This window comes from Lissotriton vulgaris, chromosome 3_1, assembly GCF_964263255.1.
Source record: "Lissotriton vulgaris chromosome 3_1, aLisVul1.2, whole genome shotgun sequence".
NCBI classification, from domain to species: domain Eukaryota; kingdom Metazoa; phylum Chordata; class Amphibia; order Caudata; family Salamandridae; genus Lissotriton; species Lissotriton vulgaris.
In genome coordinates, this window is record NC_141689.1 from 502,559,550 (window position 1) to 502,584,097 (window position 24,548).

Genomic DNA, 24,548 nt, shown 5'->3' on the forward strand with positions numbered 1-24,548 from the left:
CTGGCTACAGGATAAGCCCTGTCGGCATTCTTAATTGCACGCAGGTGCTGTAAAATCCTTTTGTAGGCTTCGTTGATTGTGCTGCCCACATACCGGAGCCCGCAAGGGCACTCGAGAATGTAGATCGCGTAATCAGTTTTGCATGTATATTTGCTGTTAATCTTTTCCGTTCTATTGGAAAGGCCTAATCTGTATTTACTGCAGTTCACGCCATGATTACATGCCTTGCACTTTGTGCATTTTACGAAGCCTTTTTTATCTAACCAGGTTGTTTTCAGTTTGGGTTTTGTGAGCATGTTGGTTACCAAACAATCTTTGAAGGATTTTGCTTTTTTAAATGTAATTTGTGGTCTCTTGGGGACTTCCTTCCCAAGCACAGGGTCGTTTTTAATGATATGCCAATGCTTGTTGAGTATTCTTCTCACCTCAACATGTTGTTTGCAATAACCAGTTATAAATCTGCATTGGTTTTCATTTTCGCACTCTTTTTTGCTACCAAAGAGGATTTGTTCCCTCTTTTGTTTAGAGGCTTTCTGTATTCCCTCTGCTATCCAGGTGGTGGGATAGCCCCGTTCCTTAAATCTGGTACTCAAGATTGTCAGTTCTTTCTCTGTTTCTACAGGAGTACTACAATTACACATGACTCTGAGGCTTTCTCCATATGGTATACTGCTCTTGAGGGCCATAGGGTGAAAGCTTTTAGCATGCAACAAGGTGTTGCCACTGGTGGGTTTTCTGTAAAGTTTAGTTTGGATCTTACCCTGCTCGACATACACTGTTAAATCTAGGAAATTAACACTATCTTTGCTGATGGTACTTGTAAAGGATAGGTTTAACTCGTTCTTTTGAAGCTTGGATATAAAGGACTTAGCTTCCGACTCAGATCCTTTCCAGACCAAAAATAAATCGTCGATGAAACGACTCCAGTGGATAATGTTTTCCTCCCATTCCTTTTGATACTGCGTCCAGAAATATATATATATATATATATTTCTGTCTCTCCAAATGGCACCACAGAAATGACAGACCACCAGGCAGCATAGAGTGTTTGGGTAGGTTTATTATCCCTTCTTTTCACTTGGCATGACGCGTTTTGGGTAACACGTACCCTTGTTCACATATATATATATATATATCCTTCCACCAATTTTCAATAACAGGCAGCACTCTCACAGTTTTGGGCAGAATAACGGTTTATTCCATCTTTTGCAGTGCCATAAAATCCCCTCCACCAAAGCGTTTCACCCTTCTGGGCTTGATCACGGTACAATTACCGTGATCAAGCCCAGCAGGGTGAAACGCGTTGGGAGAATCACACAAGTAGAAACAGCTACGCGTTTCAGGCTACACGAGCCCTTGTTCACACTGCAGGTCAGTAAAGTTTAGTTGCTTTTTTATATGCATTGAGGTGCTTGGCCTCACCAGTGACATCATACATCACATGACTATAAAGGGAGACAAAATACTATAGTTTGTCATCCTACATTTTAAAATACACTTTTAAATGGATATGTTTATTTTATAAAAACATATACATTTTTTTATGTACATAGTAAAAGGGAGAAAGAGAAAGAAATTTCTGCATAAATGCAATTTGACATATACCTAGATTAATTGGAGGTATTTCAATAACATGTTAATTTTCCTACATAATTGATATTTTAATTATTTACATTATGACCGTATAAATACGTGTAATAGAATTCAAATCGGTAGAGAAATGAATTAGGACCCGGATCCCCCAGTATAGCCCCGCCTCCCCCTAAGCTGACAGACAACCCCACAATTGAATCACCAAAGATTTGAGTGGGTTTAAAACGGCCATGTTTAATCACAATATTTCATAAACATGACAAAAAGCAAATAACATGCATAGTTAATATTCACAACACACTTTTAATATTGACCTTCATGAATGCAAAATATTATCATCGACCCCAGCACCAAGGGGGCCCTCTGGCTCGCATCTCGCAAACTGAGCCTCCCACGCAAGGTGCAGCGCACCTGCGCCCAAGAGAGGTGGGCCCCAACCTCTGATCCTTGTCCGCCATTTCCAGGGCCCACCCCCCGCCCCGACCACCAGGCTGCCCAGGGACCCAGGAGGCTCATAATCTGTCGCCCTAGCCTCCCCAGCCGGTGGTCACTTCTTCCCAGCGGAGAGCTTACCGTCTCCCCCCTCAGTGCTGGCCTAGGGAGTACGCAAGGCGGACTCCCGTCCATTGTGTTAGTCAATGTCACTGATCGCAGGTCTCTTTACCGCCACAAGGGTGGCCAAGGCCCTCAGGTCTGCCACCCTCCCCACCTGCGTTCTGCACGAAAGACCAAAGTCCCTTAATCCGCGTATCTGTGCCCAAGTCCGACAAATGCACTCCATCGTGGTGATACATAGCGTCTCCTGAAATAATCCTGTGCGGGATATGACACAAGCGGCTCTTCACTGAGCACTACTTTGCCATCTCCCCATTGAGCCGCCTCACTGACACATTCAAAGACCTTGCCCGAACTCCAGGGCCCCATGTCCTGCGCGGTATCATGCCTGACCAAGCAATCCTGGCCAACGGAAAGACTCGCCCCAACCATGCCAATTCTGTAAGCAAAGCTTCTTTGACTGCCAAGCGTCCGCGATCAACCATGTCATTGCCTCCCAAGTGAATGATAATCCAATCTGGAGACTTGTGCCCTTCTTGCTCCTTTATCTCCTCTACGAGCTGCCTCAGGTGCTGAATTTGCATGCCCCCGACGCTTCGCCACAGGAATTCCGTCCCACTCAAGCCTGCCGGCTTCACCACTCGCCGTTGTTGTAAACGCACAGTAGCGCGACGCACCAAAGAGTGCCCCAATACCCACACCACCTTCGCGGGCATACTAATTAAGAGGAGAGAAATGGAAAAGTCAAGCACAATCCACAGCGGGTTATCAACAGTTCTTCATAACAATTCTGGCCTCACATATCTTTTGTAACAATCTGAAGACCAGCGCCCTACTCTCTTAACTGCGCTGCTCTGAAGACCCGCTCCTGCAGCCAAGGTAGCCGCACCAATTCTAAATGAATGAGATGAGTTTCCTGCCGCCCCTAAGCCCAGCTGTGCTAGCACCATCCCAAAGACTGCCTTAAACTGGAATTGTGACAGGCAGTCCCCATTCTCATGGATGAACAAGGCCTGCCCCCCCCCAAGCCGGGCGCAGAGCCAAGTACGCTCGCATTCGGGTTACTGGGCAGGCCGCGACCCCGGGCGCCGGTCCTAGGCGAATGGTGGCCCCCTTTCCTCCTTGGTCAGTCTTAGACCTCCTCAAAGTTACTTACAGGCTCCCTGGAGACAAAAAGGTGTCCCTGAATTGAAGGCCACTCTCCTGGTCAACTCTGGATGTCCCAACCACTTCACCCAGACGGAAGGCCCTGTATAAGGCTAGTGTGAATGCTGCCCCCAGCAAAGCACCCTCAAAAGGTGAACTACAGACCAAAGGCAAGATATCCACTATGGCGCACAGGGTTGAAATGTCTAAAGGCTTCCGGTGATCCCCTCTAGGCCCCTCTAATCTGGCCCACCCCGCCAGTGCCTTCCTGACTACAAAGGAGGATCACGGGTCACGCTCCCCTGCCAGCTTAGCGAAGAAGCCTATTGCCGACAAGTGTGCTTTAGCGAAAGAAACTGCCATTCCCTGATCCCTTAGAGCCTGCAAGTATTCATACATAGCCTCTGGTGAAAACAACTGAGCTATCCCAGCCTCCTCCACGAAGGACCTGTAGGAATTAAAATGCTTTTGGTATGATCTCTTGGTGCGATCGCTCAGAGAGGCACCTACCAGCCCCACTAGCGCGTGGCTCCAATTTTCCACAGTGATGATGGGAACACTGTCATTCGCTCCTCCGCCTGCGGGTGGATCCTCCGGAAATCCTGCAACTTGGAACGAGACAAAGCATCAGCAGCGTTGTTATCAACTCTTGGGATATGCGCCGCCTTGAATGTTAACATCAGCTTCAAGCACGTCAGCACCAAATGCTTCAACAATCTCAATACATGCCTGCAAGTATCCCCCTGTCTGTTAATTGCCTCAACCACAGCCATGTTGTCCGACCAAAAGACCACTGCCCTGTCCTTGAAGCGATCCGCCCAAATTGTGACTGCCACCACGATGGGAAAGAGTTCTAGGAAAGCTATGTTTTTTGTCAGGCCTGACCCGTGCCATTCTGCCGGCCATTCTGCCCCACACCAGGCAGGACCCAAGATTGCGCCAAACCCTATGCTGCCCGCCGAGTCAGTAAACAGGCAGAGCTCAGTGCTGGACACTGAAGGCGCAAGCCAAACCACCCTACCGTTAAATTCGCTCAGGAAGCTGCGCCACACTCTAAGGTCGTCTTTCACCTCAGCCCTCAGGCGCATGCGGTGGTGCTTGTGGGTTAGGCCCACCATTGCTCTGGCTATAGATCTTGAAAAAGGTCACCCCATAGGAATGATTCTAAGGGCAAAATTGAGCTGACCAACCAACACCTGTAGCTGGTGCAAGGTCACCTTAGGCCCAGCCAGAGTAGCATCAATCGCTTGTGAGAATGCCTGCACCTTGTCCATTGGCAGCCTACACTCCCCCGCTTCTGTGTCAATTTCAATGCCCAGAAAAGACATGCAAGTGGCCGGGCCCACCGTTTTGTTTGGTGCCAAGGGCACCCCAAATTCTTGAAACATAGCCACCAGATTGCTGAGGGCCCGGACGCACTCCTCTGAAGCCGCCGGCCCCATCACCATGAATCATCTAGATAGTGCACTACCTCATGACAACCCGTCCTGCTTGAAAAAACCCACTGCAGCATAGAACTAAAGGTCTCAAAATATTTGCAAGATACCACGCACCCCATGGTCATACACCTATCATAGTAAAATTGGTGATGCAGCTGGAAGCCCAGCAGATGTTAATCATCAGGATGAACAGGTAATAGCTGAAAGGCTGACTCAATATCGGTTTTTGGTAGCATTGCACCCCGCCCTAGGTCCCTCACTTTTTGCACTGCGGCCTCAAAGGACGAGTAAGTTACTGAACATAATGCTGGATCAATGGAATCGTTAACAGATGACCCCTTCGGGCTGAAAGGTTGTGTATCATCCTAAACTGCCCTGGATCTTTCTTAGGTACCACCCCCAGGGGGGAACGTACGTAGCCCGCTAACGGGGGGACTGGGAAAGGGCCAGCCACCCGGCCTAGGGCCAGCTCCTTCTCTACCTTTGTCGCCACTACTTTGGGATGCATTCTAGCTGAAAGGAGATTGTTGCACCGGTCAACGGGAGGGACACCCTGGGCGGGAATGCGAAAACCAACAGAAAAACCCTCAAGCAATACTTTGGCTGCTACCTTGTATGGATACTGATTGAGCCAATAAATTAGTTTCCCAATGTCTACAGGAGTGGGCAGCTTATGGCTGAGCGGGCTTGATGTCTCTGCCACCCGCCCCCCACGCTCCTTGCTTTTCTTATTACATTTGAACTCGGGGTGGGAGGAGTGACCACAGAATGAACATGCATGTCTAAATCTGCACTGCCCCGCGGGCCAATTGCACAACTTTTTATTGAATGCCCAGCATGATCCCTTCTTCTCCCCAGGGCCTCCCTACGAGGTCCGAAATGGATGCTTAGAGTGGTGCTCCCTACCATTAACATTCTCTAGCCAGGCGTTTATTTCCACCTGGTCCCACCCTATGTTGGGGTTCTCTTCCTTCGCCCACCGGAATTCTCTATCATAATCTAACCATGCTGTCCCCCCATGCGTTGCATGCACTTTCACAATTTTATTCGTGTAAAAAACCAATGATATTCCCAACTCAGGTTTCTTTTCCAAAAACACCGTTGTAAACACGTGGAAACCCAACAACCAATTAGTCAGAGACTCTTCCACCCTCGGCTTCCTGTCCCTGAAGGAGCCCTCTTTCCCTTCCCTCTCCTTGTATTCAACATCCCTCCTCTTGGGTCTAATGAGCGCAAATATATCCACATAAGCCCCCTTCCAAATTTTTTCTTTCACCTCTAGGGTAACATGCGTGGCCAACATTCCTGGCTGGGACAACACATTTCCGTGCCCTCCACTTGGCACTAATCCAACCTCCACACCCTTGGTTGCCGCCTCGCATGCCTTACCTCCTATAGGTATTGTTGCTACTGCTGGTGCAGGGGGGTCGCTCCTGGTGCCTCGCTGGGCTTCGCACTCCGCGTTTCTACCAAGAGAGCCAACTGTTTCTGGATCTGAATAAGCGCACCCTGCTCTACAGTCTGCGCTGGTGCCCAAGGAGCCGCTGCTAAGGTACTGGGTTTATTGTTCGCTGCCGGGGGCGCCAGTTGCCCCACCAGGGTAGCCACCGACGCCAACAAGCCAGTCATAGGGTCCTGCGCATCCCCTGCTACAACCACCGGTTGAGGCGGGGGGGGGGGAGCGCGGTGTGTCCAGTACTGCGTGCGGCCCATTCGCAGGTGCAAACGCCTTTAGAGCTTCTCTGATCTCTGCCAGTACAGATCCCACTGGGTCCGCTGGCGCGGGTGCCTCCCCAGCTGCTCGTGCCCCTAATGGCGACTCTACGCCTTGCGCCCCTGCCCGTGGTAACACTGGTATGAGTTGGGGGCTGCTACATCCTCCATTGGAGGGGGGACGGGACCTACTGATCTCGCGTCCTCAACTTCTACATCCTGGTTCGCCCTCCTTTTCTTCTGCTTTGCCCCCCCTTTTCTTTTCTGTTGCGCTCTGGGCTTCTTAATGGGCACTAATGGGGGGAAGGCAGCCCTGGGTGTCACCCCCTCTCTACGCGGATGCTCACTTATGCCTCCTTGCCCTTGTTCTTCCTGCAAAGCATCACTATCACTCTCACTATCCTGGTCATTACCTAATTTTGCCAGTAGCAATTTCAGTAATTGGGCGATTTTGGGGTCTTTCTCCTTCCTTTTATGGCTTACTTTCTTAGGGGCCATTGCTTATTTTTCTCCCCTGTTGTCGTGTATAAGCGCTCACTGCTATGCTAGTCAATTCGCCTTTTCTCTTACTCCACACAGCTTCTGAATACCGTCTGCCGCGTGTCTATGCACTACCGCCTGCCGTGTGTCTTCGAGATTGTTTCCTGGTTTCCTGGTTTCCTAGTGACTGCCGAATTAAGTTCTACGTGACGCCCTGTCCTTGACGCGCAGAAAACGCCCCTTTGATGCGCTCACAAGCCGCGCCTCTGCCAATATCAAATACAGCCTAGCGCCTCTCAAAAGTCTGCCCTGGACCGCGTGGTCTAGAATCCCCGCGCCCGCAACCCCTGCAGAACCGCCCACGTCGCCCTTGAAGGAGCCGGCACCCCGGAGCCCCACCAGCAGCCGCCGACCACCGAAGCAGACCCGCAACCTTAGAACCCCTCAGACCCCCTCCCGCAATCAACGGCTGCAAGCAGGCCCCCTGGGCACCCGACTCCCTACCTGGCTAAATGGGCGTTTCTTCGCTTGCAGCGCGCAGGTCATCGCCGACTCTCTTCCCGGATGCTGTGCCACGCCGCCGAGCTCCGGATCCCCAACCTCCAACACCGCTTCTCGCTCTCCCTCGACAATCCAATGGGAGATACGAGCGCAGTAACCCAGGAACCACGAGGAAGCTCTCTGGAGTATTTAAAAACTGGAGTCTAGGAGGGGAGGGGGATTGAAAGCGCCCGGCGAGCTCGTCCAGCGGAGTGGCAGAGGGAAAAGAGACAGAGGCCACGGGGACTTGACCCTAAATAGGCCAAAGGTCTCCGCCCCCTGCCACTCCGGAAATACGTCATCGGTGACCCGGATGTACTTGGCTGCCGGGCACCTATTGGGCGAACCGGCCGCCAATGACCACGTGACTGGGGGGCGAGGCCGGGGGCCCGGGTCCTAAGGGCGCGCTTCGTCAAGACTTGCGCTTGGCAAACCCTGTTTAGAAATATCTCTATGTCATCATTTATATATTTTTTTCTCACACATGTCCCTAATAAAAAATAAGCATATTGTATATGTACATGTCTCGTATGATCAAACTATGTGCAAAACTAAGCAAAGCAGCAACCCATCTTAAAGTGCAGAATGCTGTGCAAATTTAACACATTTAGTGCAAAGAAGTAGATATGTATAAGACTGTTTGATTCAAGAAGTGCATCCATATTTATAACAAAAATCTATATCAGAGCCCTGTAATAGATTTGCTAAAATCATATAAATACCCTTCAAAATGTCATCTAAACAGTAATATTGAGAAATAATGAGAACAATTTCATAAAAAGTGAAAAATATTTACACAATATTATATTCTAAAAAAGTGAAAAGCAATAAAAATGCATTAAAATATATATATATATGTGTGTGTGTGTGTAATCTTTACCAGCTGCTCCGGTAACTGTAATTCAGCATTTGGTTATTTGGCAAACGAGTATAACGCCTTTCATCTGCAAGGAGTCTTGGTCACAGGACCTCAGGTGGCATCTCATCAGCCTAAATACTTCGTCATTCGATGCGTTGATTTAGATAAAAATAACAGACTTTACGATCCAATTTCTTTTGCCCATAACATCAAGTGCATCAGTGCAAACTACATCACATTTCCTCTGTGCAAATAAATACATATGAAAAAATTCATCTTAATTTCTGTGAACAGACGAAAACATAAATCCCCCAGGGAGAGTGATTGTTGAGTTCAGTATTCGGTTTCATTCTCGTAATTCCATTGTTCTTTTTTGGAACTATTTTACCCATGGATCCCCTGGTAGTCTCAACATGGATTGGTTAGAAGTGTTAAGGCGAACCGTCTTTTTCTTAGCTAAAACTGTTTCAACCTTAGTGGCTGTGTGTGTTTTCCCTCCTTGTTTTCTGAGGTAAGAACCCTCTACACTATGAGTTGAAGTAGGAGGAGGAAAATGGGGCGGTGGGGGAGCAATAGAGTGAAAAATGAGGTGGTACGCAGGGGGATTCGACACAGATGATGCTCTTTTGGTCAAAGTACCCAAAGGACATTTGTTTAATTTCTGTAAGGATCTAAAAATCCTGTGGATTGGGCTCAAGTAGCCCACCTAGATTCCTCTCCAGGTATTTCCCTGATAGTGAAAACAACTTAATGTAGTGTGGTGTCAGCCACCATTCTATGGTTAAAGTAACCAGGTACATCCTTGTGATCCTGACTCATCTTGAGTACCCAAATGAAGAGGTTCCACAATGGTGTCATTCCTTCGTGCCGATTTACTCTCTGTGTGGGATATCAGTCAATCCACATGGATCTAGGTATCCAGTAATTCTAGAAGAGGAAGGCAATATAAAAGATATTATATACTTGAAACAATATTTGTATAAACACAACAGTCAAAGAAAATATTGTTGTAGTTAATCCATGCTGCGTGGAACTAAGGGGGACTCATAGATACTTTTGTGTTTTGAGTTGTATAGAACCATCTCATGCTCGGTATCTGGATAACTCATAACAGCAATATTGAAAAAGAAATTAGTCGCAACAAATTAACATAACAGCCACACAAAGAAAATTATCTGAAATCAAAGTGTCCCCTAAGTGAACATCCCTGCAGCTACTCAGGGAACCCCATTATCATGAATATCGAGTCATCCACTGTGAAGTGGAGTGGGAGGCGTTACAGACTCCGTACAGGTGTGAATGTACGTCCTCATAATTATTCATTCCATGTATGTTTTGTAAACAAGGAATGTGTTCAAGGGGGCGAACATAAGGATTGGAAACTATAGAAGGGGTCAGGTTAGGGGTACCCTAACCCCATGGGTGGATTGTAGGGGTCTCTGAGGGACCCCTTGTGAGTATTAATGTGGACCAAATGTTTTTTTCCACGTGATTGGGATCACAGACCCATTGTGATACTCAGCGAGGCCCCTCGTGAAACATTGTGAAAGAGGTGCAAACTTTTCCGAAAACAAATATACAGATACACTTACACAGCAATACATACAGTAACAGACACTCATGCACCCACTCACAGACCCACGCTGGCACTCATGCACCCACTCAAAGGCCCACTCAGAGATTCACACACCCACACACAGACCCAATCACACACTCATGTACCCACTCATAGACCCACTCAGAGGTTCACGCACCCTCTCACAGACCCACTTAGATACTTATGCATCCACTCACAGGCCCACTGAGAGAATCATGCACCCACTCACAGACCCATTCTGACACTCAAGCATCCACTCACAGACTCACTCAGAGACTTACACATCCACTTACAGACCCACTCAGAGAATCACACATCCACTCACAGACCCACTCAGAGACTCATGCAGCCACTCACAGACCCACTCAAACACTCATGCACCAGCTCACAGACCCACTTAGGTGCTCATGCACCCACTCAGATATTCACACATCCACCGACACATTCATGCACGCATTCATAGACCCACTCAGAGATTCATTCACCCACTTAGAAGGCCCACTCAGAGATTTACAGACCCACTCGCGCACCCACTCATAGACCCACTCAGGGATCCATGCACCCACTCACAGACCAACGGACCCTCTCACGGACCTATTTAGAGACTGATGCACCCCCTCACAGACCCACTCAGACACTTATGCCCCCACTCATAGACCCACTCAGATTCACGCACCCACTCACAGACCCACTCAGAGACTCACTCAGCCAGTCAAAGACCCACTCATAGACTCATGCACCCACTCACAGACCCACTAAGAGACTCACGCACCCAGTTTCCAACCCACTCAGAGACTCATGCACCCACTCACAGATCCAGTAAGACACGTGTGTGCTCATTCACAGACCCACACAGTGACTCATGCACCCACTAACAGATCTACTAACAGACTCATGCACCCACTCACTGACCCACTCAGAGACTCACACACACACTTAGAGACTGACACACCCACTCACAGACCCAATCAGGCACGTATGCACCCACTCACAGAACCACTTAGAGGCTCACACACCCATTCACAAACTGATGGAAAGTGGATTATTAGTAGAGACAAATGTATATCTCCAATGGCAAGAAGACCATTTACACAGTATAGGGCTCAGAATAGGTCTTAGATAATTATTCCCATGCTCAACCCTTGGCAGTTTGGCTGCGAGCAGGCAGGGTTAACTTCAAAGACAGGTATGTAAAGCATTTAAAAACACCAATTCAATACATAATTAAGACACAATGCACAATAAAAATCCAACACCAATTTATAAAAATAGGAAATACTTTTATCTTTACAGTGTAGGGAACCGGAGATATGAATTTTCAAACATTTAGCATTATCTAGCACATAGAAACCTATAGCACCTTATCAAGACATCTGGTCGCTATAGACCGGGTCACAGTCAAAGTTTCAGGCCGTCCACGATGGAGCCCTGGGCAGCTACCCCTCGCGTAAGGTCTCGGTCAAAGTTTTACCTACTGATTTCTGAGCTCTCAGCCAGTCCGGATTTAGTGAGGGTTTGCCGTATTGCCTTGCGACAAGCTCCCAGTCAAACTAATGGATGTCTGACCTCTGGAGCATTCCAGCGGGACAAACCAAGGATCCAGGCCGACACGCGGTTGAAGGCAGGCGGCTTGGTTTTCGCGGTTGCTCCAGGTCACCTTTTCTTCGTTTGGACTTAGAAACTTTTATGGAGCTTATTCTCGCGAGTTCCCTCAATGCTCTTCAGCAGGCCGGATTCGATGAGGGTTTACCGGCCTCGGATTTTGACTACTACCGGTCAAACTCTGGAAGTAGGACCTACAGAGCTTTTCAGCGGGACAAACCTGGATGGCAGGCCAACTCGCGGTTGAAGGCAGGTGGCTTTGCTGGCCAGGGTGAGTGGGTACCCTTATGGAGCTTTTTTCCAAAGTTACTCCAAAGTTCTCCAGACTTCTGGAACTTCTTCCTGAAGTTCCCCAAAAGGTCCCAAAGTGGCTCGAACTCACTCCAAGGGTCTGGAAGCTCCAAGATGGTCCTTGAAAATTGAGGACTTCAGTTTCTCGCAATCCACTCGGATAAAATCCTTACAAATCTACTGGTAGTTCTCCAGGTTGAGAATTCTTGGTTGTGATGTTCCAGGTGAGCTCTGTTAACCTGGAACAACCTTTTAAACTGTCCTCAGGCTCTGCAGTGCACACATGCAAGTGCAGAAAGGGCTGTTGGCCTCTAAACTGCCATGGCCTATTATATACTAGGGACCGAGAGGCAGTTTCAATCCCCCTGCCCTATTATTTACTAGAGCCTTATAGGGTAGGTCATGCCAATCACAGGGTTACCCCAACCCATAATGTACCCTAGACTATGTAGGTGTTTTCACTGTATTCTAAGTGTGTCTCTTTCAGCATAGCACTGGCCCTGTGTCTGGTTAGGCAGAGCCCAGGGTCAGTCAGAGTCCGTTACCACCAGTACCAGTCATCAAAATGTTGGTGGGTGCCCAGGACAACTTTCCAACACAGACCCACTCATAGACTCATGCACCCAGTCACAGACCCCCTCAGAAACTCAAGCACCAACTTAGATGCACACTCAGAGACTCATGCACCCACTCACAGACCCACTCAGACACTTAGGAAAACACTCAGAGACCCACTCAGAGGTTCACGCACCCACTCACAGACCCCCTCAGAAACTCATGCACCCACTTAGATGCACACTCAGAGACTCATGCACCCACTCACAGACCCACTCAGACACTTAGGAACACACTCAGAGACCCACTCAGAGGCTCACGCACCCACTCACAGACCCACTCAGAGACACATGCAACACTCACAGACCCACTCAGAGACTCAGGCACTCACTCACAGACCCACAAAAAGACTGACACACCCACTCCCAGACCCACTAAGACACTCATGCATCCACTCACAGGTCCATTGAGAGACTCATGCACCCACTCATAGATCCAATAAGATACTTGCACATCCACTCACAGACCCACTCAGAGACTCATGCACCCACTCACAGACCCATTCAGAGACTCATACACCCACTCAGAGACTCACACATCCACTCACAGACCCAAACACGTATGCACCGACGTACAGACCCACTCAGAGGCTCATGTACCCACTCACAGAGCCTTTCAGAGACTCACACACCCAGTCATAGACCCACTGAGAAACTCTTGCACCCACTTGGAGACCCACTCAGAGACATGCGCGCCCACTCACAGACCCAGTCAGACACTCTCACACCCACTCACAGACCTACTGAGAGACTCATGCACTCACTCACAAACTCACTGTCTAAGGTTACTGGCAACAGTTAGGAAATACAATTAAAAAATCCTTGGAAATTCACTTAATAAAACAAAGGAATTCAGTAATGTTATTGTTAGGAAATAACATTTAAACAAGCATTGGAAATGCAATAGGTCTCGCATTAGGAAAGTTTGAGCAATTGGTATTGTAAATGACACTTTTTTTATTTATGTGTTGGTTTTGAAACTAGCAAAAGTAATAGCTTTGTCAGTTACAATGTCAATAGTTTTAACTTTCGCAAATGTGACACCTATAGCATTTGTAATGCAATGTGTGTTGTCTTTACGTGACTTAGATGTATTGATATTGCAAATAACAATGGCTTTTAATTTTGTAAATAATTAATACTTAAATAAAATGTATTGTAATTTATAAATGGCAATAGCTTAAACGTTTGTAATTTAATTTTGTGAAGATTATGTTCAGTGTATTTTATTGTGACGAAAATCCAAGAACATTGCATTTGCACCTGGTGGTGGATGTGGTGGTGGATGTGGTGGTGGTGGATGCGGTGGAAGTGGTGGTGGATGTGGTGGTGGTGGTGGATGTGGTGGTGGTGGTGGATGTGGTGGTGGTGGTGGATGTGGTGGTGGATGTGGTGGTGGTGGTGGTGGATGTGGCGGTGGTGGATGTGGTGGTGGTGGATGTGGCGGTGGATTTCATGGTGGATGTGGAGGTGATGGTGGATGTGGTGGTGGATGTGGTGGTGGATGTGGTGGTGGATGTGATGGTGGATGTGGTGGTGATGGTGGATGTGGTGGTGGATGTGGTGGTGGATGCGGTGGTGGATGCGGTGGTGGATGCGGTGGTGGATGCGGTGGTGGATGCGGTGGATGGGGTGGTGGTTGTAGTGGATGTGGTGGTGGATGAAGTGGTGGTGGGTGTGGTGGTGGTGGTGCATGCGGTGGTGGTGGATGCGGTGGTGGTGGATGTGGTGGTGGTGGATGTGGTGGATGTGGTGGTGGTGGATGTGGCGGTGGATGTCACGGTGGATGTGGAGGTGGATGTCGTGGTGGATGTGGAGGTGATGGTGGAGATGATGATGGATGTGGTGGACAGTGCACACAGTCAGAGCAGCGTGCACCAAAAACAAACACAGCCCATACAAAACCGAAACAGCATGTATCAAATGCAGAGACAGTTCACACAGAACATGAGCACCGTGCACCTAAAGAACACACAGCCTATGCACAACTGAAGCAGCATGAGAGGAGAGGGCATTGGAAGTCGTGGGAGTGGGACATCTGTACGCATATGCCCTCTGCACAGCAACCCCACACAGGACAACGAGACAGTAAAACCGAGGGACTCTGCAGTGGCACCTACGCCTCTTAATCACTTCACGAGTGCTTACCTTAAACTGATTTGGAGGCAGGCTTGGGAGTTTGTTCAACCGCTGTGTAAGAGATGGGTCTGCACTGTAAGAATGTCAGCTGTATCTGACCGTATACGTAATTACACTAATGATTTGGAAAGTAACTTACCAATTTATTTTTGTATTTATTTAATAGCGCAGCGCTAGTACTAGTCCCACTGGAGTGTGTTGGAGCGGCAGCGCTATGCATCAAACACACAGACATAGAGAATGAATCATGCAACCAAACGTGGTTGCCGTGATAAAAAATAAAGCGCCGTCCGTTTTTTAAATATGAATGCGTGCGGCAATATCAACCCTCTGAAGCATATGGCAGGCTGGAAGTGCTTGGCAGCCTATAATAATGAGCATGACTGGAAAAGAAGAAAGTTTACCGACTAGAATGCTCTGAATTTCCAGCGGCTCACAAAGGCAGGTGATTGTCATCACAGCACGGTCCTGCAAAGCTGGCAACTGATCCCTTGTTGTCTTCTGCGGAAAATACGGGCAAGCCTTTTTAAGGTGTGCATGCATGCAATGGCAGGGTGTAATGGAAATAAGCGGCGCCATGCTCAAATATTTATTTATTTATTTATTTTGAAGCTTATAAAGCGCACGGCTACCTCCAGCGGAAGTGTCCCGGCGCTAAGATTACAGGGGAGTCCCCAAAAAGAGTAGACAGCACGGACCCCGTGTTTAACAAGTATGAAAACAAGAATATTGAGAAAAGGAGAGGGGAGGACGGAGAGATGGGAAAAGAACGGAGAGAGAGGTATAGAGAGGAGGCGGCGAGGTAGCGAGACTTGGAAGTGTAGTTAGGACACTAATGGGGGTGGGGCAGTGGGGAGATTAAGTGACAGCAGCCTGGCGGCAGTGAAAGAAGTGTAATTAGGGGGAGGAGAAGTGAGGCCGGGTGTGCTGGAGAAGCAAGACGGAGGGAAGAGAGAGAAGGGGAGGGGGGAGGGGGGAGGAAAAATGCGACACGGCGGGCAGGGGAGGGGGCGGAGAAATGCGACACGGCAGGCAGGGGAGGGGGCGGAGCGGGGAGAGGGTGTGAAAGCAGCAGGGGCCTGGAGTGCGGCTGAGGGAACTGATGTGCACGCGCTTTTAAGCTCAATGCGCATGCACATTGAGCTTAAAAGTCACGGGCACTGCAAGGAATCGCCACGATTCCTTGCAAGTTAGTTAAAGAGTGGTTAAGCCCCCATAGTCTCGCAAGCTCGATGCGCATGCGCATCGACAGGCGAGACCTAAAAACATAGAAAGTCACTTAAAAGCTGATGGTTCAGGAACCTCATAGTTAGGAAATAGAATTTAAAAAACCTAAGACATTTACTGAAAAAATCACAGGCTACAGGGACGTCATAATTAGGCTCAGATTTCACTCGTACAAAGCCATAGAAATTGAGCAGTTATAGTTACTTGAGCTAACTATACCTTATGCCCCTGCAATGCACAGCTTATGAACTCACATATTACATCACTCAATACATGGTCAATGACATCACTGATGACATCACAGATGACATCTCAAATGGCATCCCTGATGACATCACTCATGACATCATCTTGTGAGTGTAAGTGGTTTTTTAAGAGTTTATGAATGTTAAATAATATATACTAAGCTTCTACAAAAGTTTAATTAGTATACTAGGTGTACTACTAATGAATTATACTATTTCTAACATAAATTATGTGAGTGTTTGTATGATTGTGTGTATTGTATTGGATCAGAATCTGGGGCACTGTTGAATCGTCCCTCTTAAGAGAGGGTGTGCAAGATGTTGTTACGGACAATGGTGAGGGGAAAATCAAATGGTTAAGGGCACTCAAGAAGGTTTTGGAATGAGTTGGGCCTGAGCAAATTGTGGAGTGAGCCACAATTGTTCAGGAGAGGGGAAAAAGCCTTAGTTAAAAAGAGGATGGAAAGTAAGACCTCTAGGTTCAGGGACCACTAATCCGCAGCCTCACAAGGGACTCTAACAAGTGCCTTCCTCTTATTAAAATAAGTCTGCAAGACTGAGGAATTTCTGGATTGTATTCTCCCTGTTCTGACTTGGTCTCTGTACCTTCAATCTAGGTATAGTTTGCTTCCTGTAGCAGTTTTTACTGCTGGTTGTAGAAAGATGAATCAGGGCTTTGAATATTGTTTTTATTGTAAAAATGTACACAAAAGTGAGCAGTATCTCTTGTACTTTTGCCCACTTTACACAAAACCTAGATCTACATGGCTTGTCCCAATGTGTAGGCTATTGAACCTACCCACCAAAGGAGAAGCATATAGGGTAGGCAAAAGTGAAACCTCCTTGATTGTGGTTGTGGCTGTTTCACAATTTCTCCACACAGCGTGGTTGATCAGAGGAAAAATATTAGATGAAACTAGGGGCAAACATATTCAGCAGATTTGAATTGCCCGAGGCAGTGGCTTTTGCTTGATGTTTTTATATTGTTGGGGTATTTAAATGTTTAGGGGCAGCTATTTTATGGGCTCATGCGTTTTCGAATTTTTTTACTTTTGTTTTTAAGTCATGAACTAATTTTATTGTATGCTCTTAGATTTTAAACTGTACTATTTGTTTGTTTGTATTGCAATTGTAATGTTTATGTGTGTCTTTTGATGATGAAACAAATGTTTCCAACTGTCAAATAAATTTTACATTTGATGACATCACTGATGACATCATCCACAGAACCACTCACACCCCTATACAACCTCTCATACAACAATCCACATACCAAGTTTCAAGTTTATTTATTTATGATTTTGGAACTCGAATGAGATCCAAATAAAAGACTGACATTTTCGATACAATCACAAGTAAAAATACAAAAGAAAATTAACATTTAAAATCCTCTAATATATTTCTAGAAAACTTTTTAAAAAGTTAAAAATTTTATAACAGAACATTTCATTAGGAGGATTATAAATGGAGTCTAAAAATGCAGAGGCTGAGAGAATACTTAGTTGAAGGCAAATTGGTCTTAGCCACTTACGCCTATACAAGATTAAAGCTGGACATACAAAGAGCACATGGGTAATATCCTGAGTTGAATCATTACAAAAATTACACCTAGCTGAGGAGCCATACCATCTGGACAATAGTTTATTCAAAGGAAGTAGATCCTGCCTTAATAGAAATAAAAATCGGCGTACACCATGAGGAAGATTCCAGGTAACATATGGTTGCTCTTTCTTCATTAGGTAGGTATCTATGACCATAGAGACACCTTTCTTCATAATACGGGCTTCCCTATCCATCTCAAAGCTTAATTTCCAAGATGCCAGCTTCAAGGTGGATTTCAGTTGATATGCAGATAAAGTAAATAAAACTGATTCATCAAGTTATAAAAAATCAACTGCAGTTCTAAAATTTTTTACAATTAGAGAGTGCTCTTTGAAAGTTCCTAACAGTTCTTTTTGAATAAGGTGTCTTAATGTACCCGGTTCTCTCCTTGCAAGGTTGAAGACCCAACGCACTATCCCTGCTAGGCCCTGGACCCAGCTACTACGCAGGCCGAATTTCAACCTGAAGGCGGCTATAGAGCACGAAGTATTAACTGTGGTTAGATACCGCAGAATTTTGCCTTCCATAGTATTTAAGAAACCCCAATTTCTTATTTCAAGTAGTTAAATACCATAAAGTAACGATGCTGGGATTTTAGCGCGATAAACTTCTAGCAAAATAGCAAAGTGTCTTTTACCTGTAGAGTTATAAACGGAGAATAAACTTTTACCTTGAACAATTGCTTTCCGGGTGTTGTTTGCTATGTGAGCCTTTTCACTTAGATTAGCAACAATAGTTTTTCCAAGGAAGACATAAGATTTTACCACTTCTAATCTTTGTCCACCTACAGACCAAGGAAAGCTCACATATTTCAACTTTTTCCTTCCCGTCATGCACATTACTTTACTTTTAGACACATTTATCTTGAAGTAATGTGCCTCTGCATATTCATGAAGTGCCTGCAGAGGATTATTTAATCCTTTTGGTGTTAAATCCAGGATTAACATATCGTCTGCATACAACAGACAAAAAATTGATGTACCCCCCAGGGTAGGTGCAATTCCTTCACTTATGGACAAGACATGAGGGAGATCGGATATATAGAGGGAAAATAATAAAGGGGCTAGTAAGCAGCCTTGTTTTAACCCATTAGCAGAAGACATTACTTGGGACAGTCCTCTTTCCCCACCTAGCAAGACTCTACACCAGGTGTTAGAGTGGGGAGCCTGGACTAGCTCCAAGAGGGTGAACGGCGTACCAAGGTCCGATAACTTCCTCCACAGCAAAGAACGATCTACTTTATCAAATGCTGTGGAGAAGTCTATGAAGGCTCCATAGACTCTCCCTCCTCGGACCTTGATATATTTTTCACTTATGATTTGCAATGCCGTCAAATTGTCCATGGTACCATGCCTTTGCCTAAACCCCGTCTGCTCAAGGGGTAAGATTTCCTCCTTAACCACCCAATCATTAATCAACTTAAGCAGACATTTTGCAAAAACTTTACCTATGGCGTCCAAAAGGGCAATTTGACGGTAATTGTGTGGAGCATCCCGTTTTCCCTTCTTGTGTAGGGGAACCAATATGCTCCCCCTCCAGGAGGGGAGAAGCAGTTTACGGGAAAAACATAAGTTAAAGAGCGGGAAGAGAATTTTGCTCCACATCTCACTATTTTGTTTTATAACTGAAATGGGAAGCTCATCCGGACCCATTGCTCCGGAGGAACGCAAGCCCTTAATAGCCAGTTCAATGTCCTTTTCGGTTGGCGGTCCATATTGGGAGCTATCCACATATGTTCTAGCACATTCAAGCACCAGTCCATTGCTGGCATATAAATTCTCAATATACCCAACCCAAGTTTGCTCTTCGATTGGGATTGGTAGTGGTCTGGATCTTACTCCGCAGCCTTCCCCAATAAGTGACCAAAATGTCCTAGCTTGACCCTTACATACTGCTTTCCGCAATTTAACCCATAAAGAGTCTTCACTCTCACGTTTCATTTTGGCCTTCACCCTGCTCCTCCTTCTTAATAACACTATTCTGTGGTATCTTTTAGGAGTATAGATCAAGTACTGTTCCCTTACTAATTTATTTATTTCAATATTAAGATGTCGAAGACAACTGGGAATTACTTTGATATTACTTATAGGATATGGTTTTTTTGCAATAGAAGTTACTCTAGTCATAAAATCAGCAAAGCGTATAAGTTCAGAACCATTCCAATAAATCAAATTCTCCACAGTATCCTCTAAGAACCTCGCCAATCCCTTAATAGCCCTGAAATTCCAATGGCATCTTCCAGATTTATCTCCAAAGCTTACCAATTCACTATTTATGGACCACGGGTCCGTCGAGGGTGGATTCAAATTTACTGTAATAGTGAGTACCTTATGATCACTAAATACTGTATTGGAGACCGAAAGGTCTTTCAGGAGGGAAAAAGAAGAACTTCCCACTACCACATAATCAAGAATGGATTTGCTATTATTGGACTTATGAGTGAAATTTGCCGGGGTATCAGAAGACATTCTTCCATTAACTATGACGCCATCGACTTCTAACAATTCCTCCAGAAATAATTTCCCTCTCTTATTGGTTTTAATATTGCCAGGAAAGAGGGCTTGAGGTATCTGTAGGGATTCTTACTTAAAATTATTTCTAAACAGCTCTAAACTGCAGTTAGAGATTTTACAATTAAATCCCCTAATAAAATTATGTGGGGGAGAGGGTTCAGAATCAAGTACTTTCTTTATATTGGAGAAAACCTTCTTTAGACATACATTATAGCATGCTTCTGGAGGAATATAAACATTTATCACTGTAGTCGATTTACATGGGTTATCGTTAGCAAGGTTGCGCAGTGTTATTGCTTGGAAGAGATTACTGGGATCTAAATAATGAGCAAAGTTCCATTGTATCTTATTAGACAGCAAACAAGCCACTCCACCCTTAGCATGGCCTCTCCTAGAGGGAGTGGCTCTGCCATCCAGCGAGCAGTACTCCTTACCCGCAAAAAATTTCGCATCACACCAAGTCTCTTGAAGGCAGATCATATTAGCTTCTAGTGTGTACAGATATTGTAATTTTTCTGGACTATTCTTTATTTCGGCCACATTCCAAGATATTATTTTTAAAACAGTGCTAAAGATGATGATATGGTTTGGAATTGTTCATAGGTTTACTTGACAAGACACCAGGCAACCAATTCCATTTAAGACTCTCTTCTGTCCCAATAAGTTGACAGGGAGGGGGGTTTATGTATGTCACATGCCTTACATTTTTTGAGATACAAATTTTTAATTCATCAATCACAACAGGCCTATCTATACTGCTCAAGGCTGCCTCGGGGATTAGAGACTTATTTGCGAGTCTTCTATTTCGAGATTCCACTAGAAAAGGAGTGACATCAATCCCCCTACTTTGTAATCCTTCAGACCAATGTAAGATATGGTTTACAATGAGTTTAGAAAAAAAAAACAACCCTCGCTAGATTCCCAACCTCTAATTTCACAATAGAAACTACATCTATATCATTAGTTTGAATAAGTTTCAAACTTTCAATCTCCCAGAAACATTTGAGGAGCGAAGATCTATTTAGTATAACATCCGAATCAAACAGCGGAACAAAATCAAGATGGAGGGTGTCTATACTTTCCTTTTCAGAGACGGTATTTGGCTGGAAAGTATCTATATTTTCCTTTTCAAGAACAACATTCCACCGCTTAGAAGCCTTCTCACATTCATTCGTAGCGGGGAATGGTTTAGCTAGGGGTTAAGAGCTGTTAAAAGAGGGCTAACAGGTTTTATCTGTTCGTCTAGTCGAATACTGTTAGAAGGCCCCCCTGGTACGGAGATCATAAGTTCTTGATCTGACTTGGTTTGCCCGACCATGTCTTGGGATGCTTTAAGCAAAGAGTCTTGGAGGTTTTTTCCTATGGAGGTATCTAAGTTTTCATCAAAATTAATTTTCCGCTGTCTTTTTTTTGCAAATCTACGATTGGGTTTCCTCTTTTTTCCTCTAAACTTTTTATTTTTTCCTATTTTTCCCTTTTTACCCTCATATAGAGCGTCCAGAGCGCCCTCTTTCTCTTCTTTTATCTGAGGTTTAAATATAGGGAATAGCTCCTTGTCTATCATTTATTCAGGGCCCATCAAGATTTAAATTTCTTGATCAAGCTTAATAACACAATTGGCTATGGCTGCTTTTGATGTATTTACCTGGGGATTCCCCAGTGTAACTACTGGTTTCTTTCTATTAGTAGGGAGGGAATTCTCATTATGTCCAATTTGAACTGATCCTGAATCTTGAGGGGTGCTCTCAAGCTTGTTCTCTGCCATCTTGTCTTTCAATACTTGCACATCTACTGGAAATGACTCATGATGTAGGCTAGATTTAAGCCCTTGTTTACTAGTTAATAATACGTTACGTATTTGTGTTACAGTTTCTAGCACACAATCTGAGCCACCAACACATTTTTCCAGTAAAAGTAAAATAGAGGAAAGCAGATATTCTAGGGTAGTCAAAGATTCGTAAAAAGGTTTATCATGCCTAATGGGTTGGTTAGCATGAGTATCGGTAATGTTAAAGTCAGGACTAGTGGAGATGTTTGACTGTGATATGAAAAATTGAGATTTATTTGAAGGGGTACTACTATATAGTTGAAGCCCTGTATGGGCCGGGGCTATTGGAATATTTTCTAGATCTGATACCTTTCTAGAGTCATTAGTAATATATCTTTTGCAGAGCTCAATATCTATATCAGGGAGAGTAAAGTCATTACCACAATCAACCGCAGTATGGGACGGTACAGGAAAATCTTTTAAATCTTTGTTTTGGGGAGAAGAGGAGTTGTGCACTAGCACCTCAACTGTTTTAGAGGTGAGACAGGGGAGGGGCCCCATACTTTTTAAGCATGTTTCCCCAGGTACCTGCTTTAGAGGCAACGGTGACTTAAGGGGGTCTGGGAGCCCACCCACCCCAACGGAGGGAGGAACATCAACCTTTATTGAATTTACCAAAACAATAGAAGTATTTTGATTGCTATTCCCTCTCATAGTAATTCTACCTTCAACTTTACTTTTACCGTTAGTGTCTGCTGACATTAAACCCCCAGTCTGGACCTTATCCTTTCCTCTTTCCCATAAGCTATATAATTGACATTTTCCCTTTAACTGTATGACAGAAACATCCTTATTTAGTAGGGGATTTGATTTAGTCTTAGAGCAAGTCCTACCCACCAATAACCGGCCAGACCTTAACTTTTTTGCCGTCATTTCAAAAGTCAAGTCACTAAAAAAGAGGTGCAAGAACCAATAACGTTAAAAGAACAGTTGAAAAGAGAGTGACAGCTTTGCACCTAATGGATATTCCCTGGCTTAGACGGGATTACGAAGCACAACTAGCTCAAAGAACCACCTTTATTGCACAACGACCATAATACATTATTAATACCGACACCTAATAGTAAATGTATTAAAATAGATACTAAAGGGGGGGGCCCAGCCCAGCCTTCTCCAGCCTCGGAGGACCTCAGAGGGCCCGCCCTTTGCCCGGGCTTAGCCCGGCGTCGCCCGCGCGTGATAAACATGCGCGGGAGCAAGAGTGGCTAAATAGCAGGAGGTGGGGGCGGGAAGAGGATCAGCTGTGGCAGATGACCAACCGCACTGCACGCTGGTCCTCGCAGTCCCGTCTATAGCCTCTGAGTCCGTATATCTCGCTGATGCGCTGTGCCTGAGGATCCCCTTTGCTGAGGTCCTTTCTCGAGCGTCTCCCGCGAAGCGGGGGCCGCGAGGAGTGGGGTTGGTAACAACTGAAGGAGTCCTGTAGAAATACGGCAATCCAAGTGTCCTGGAGCCCAAAGGAGGGGGAAACAAAGAGACACCAGGTAAGCGCTGCCCCAACGAGACTTAAGATCACGCAGGAGGTGGGGGTGGGAAGAGGACCAGCTGCGGCAGATGACCAGCTGCACTGCACGCTGGTCCTCACAGTCCCGTCTATAGCCTCTGAGTCCGTATGTCTCGCTGATGCGCTGTGCCTGAGGATCCCCTTTGCTGAGGTCCTTTCTCGAGTGGCTCCCGCGAAGCGGGGGCCGCGAGGAGTGGGGTCGGTAACAACTGAAGGAGTCCTGTAGAAATACGGCAATCCAAGTGTCCTGGAGCCCAATGGAGGAGGAAACAAAGAGACACCCATCCACATACCCATTCACAAACCCGTACAAATACTCACACACCCACTCACTCATCCATAAAGTCATTCACTCACATACCCACTGACTCATGCAGCCACTCACACAACCACTCACTCACCCATACAGCTACTCACACAACTAGTCATGCACCCTTACTGCCAGTCACATAGCCACCCACTCACCAATACAGCTACTCACACACCCACTTATTTACCTATACTGTCACTCACACACCCCACACACTCACCCATACAGCCTTTCAACACAGCCATTCATACATCCATACAAGCACTCACACATCCGCTCATTCACCCATATAGCCATTCACACAGACACTCACTCTCCAATACAGCTACTCACACACCAACTCACTTAATCAAACATCCACTCAAACAGCCACTCACTCACCCATACAACCACTTACACACCCAGTAACTCTCTCATACAGCCATTTAGACACCCTCTCACTCACCCATACAGTCACTCACACACCTTCTGATCCAACCATACAGCCACTCACTTAGCCAGTCACTCACCCATACAGCCACTGACACACCCACTTGCTCATCAATACAGCCACTCATACAGCCACTCACTCACTCACACAGCTACTCACACAGCCACCTATACACCCACTCACACACCCAAACAGCTACTCAGATACCCACTCACACCCGAATACACACAATCCCACACCCACTCACATAATGTATGTTAGAAATAGTATCACTCATTAGTAGAACACCTAGTATACTAATTTAACTTTTGAAGTAGCTTA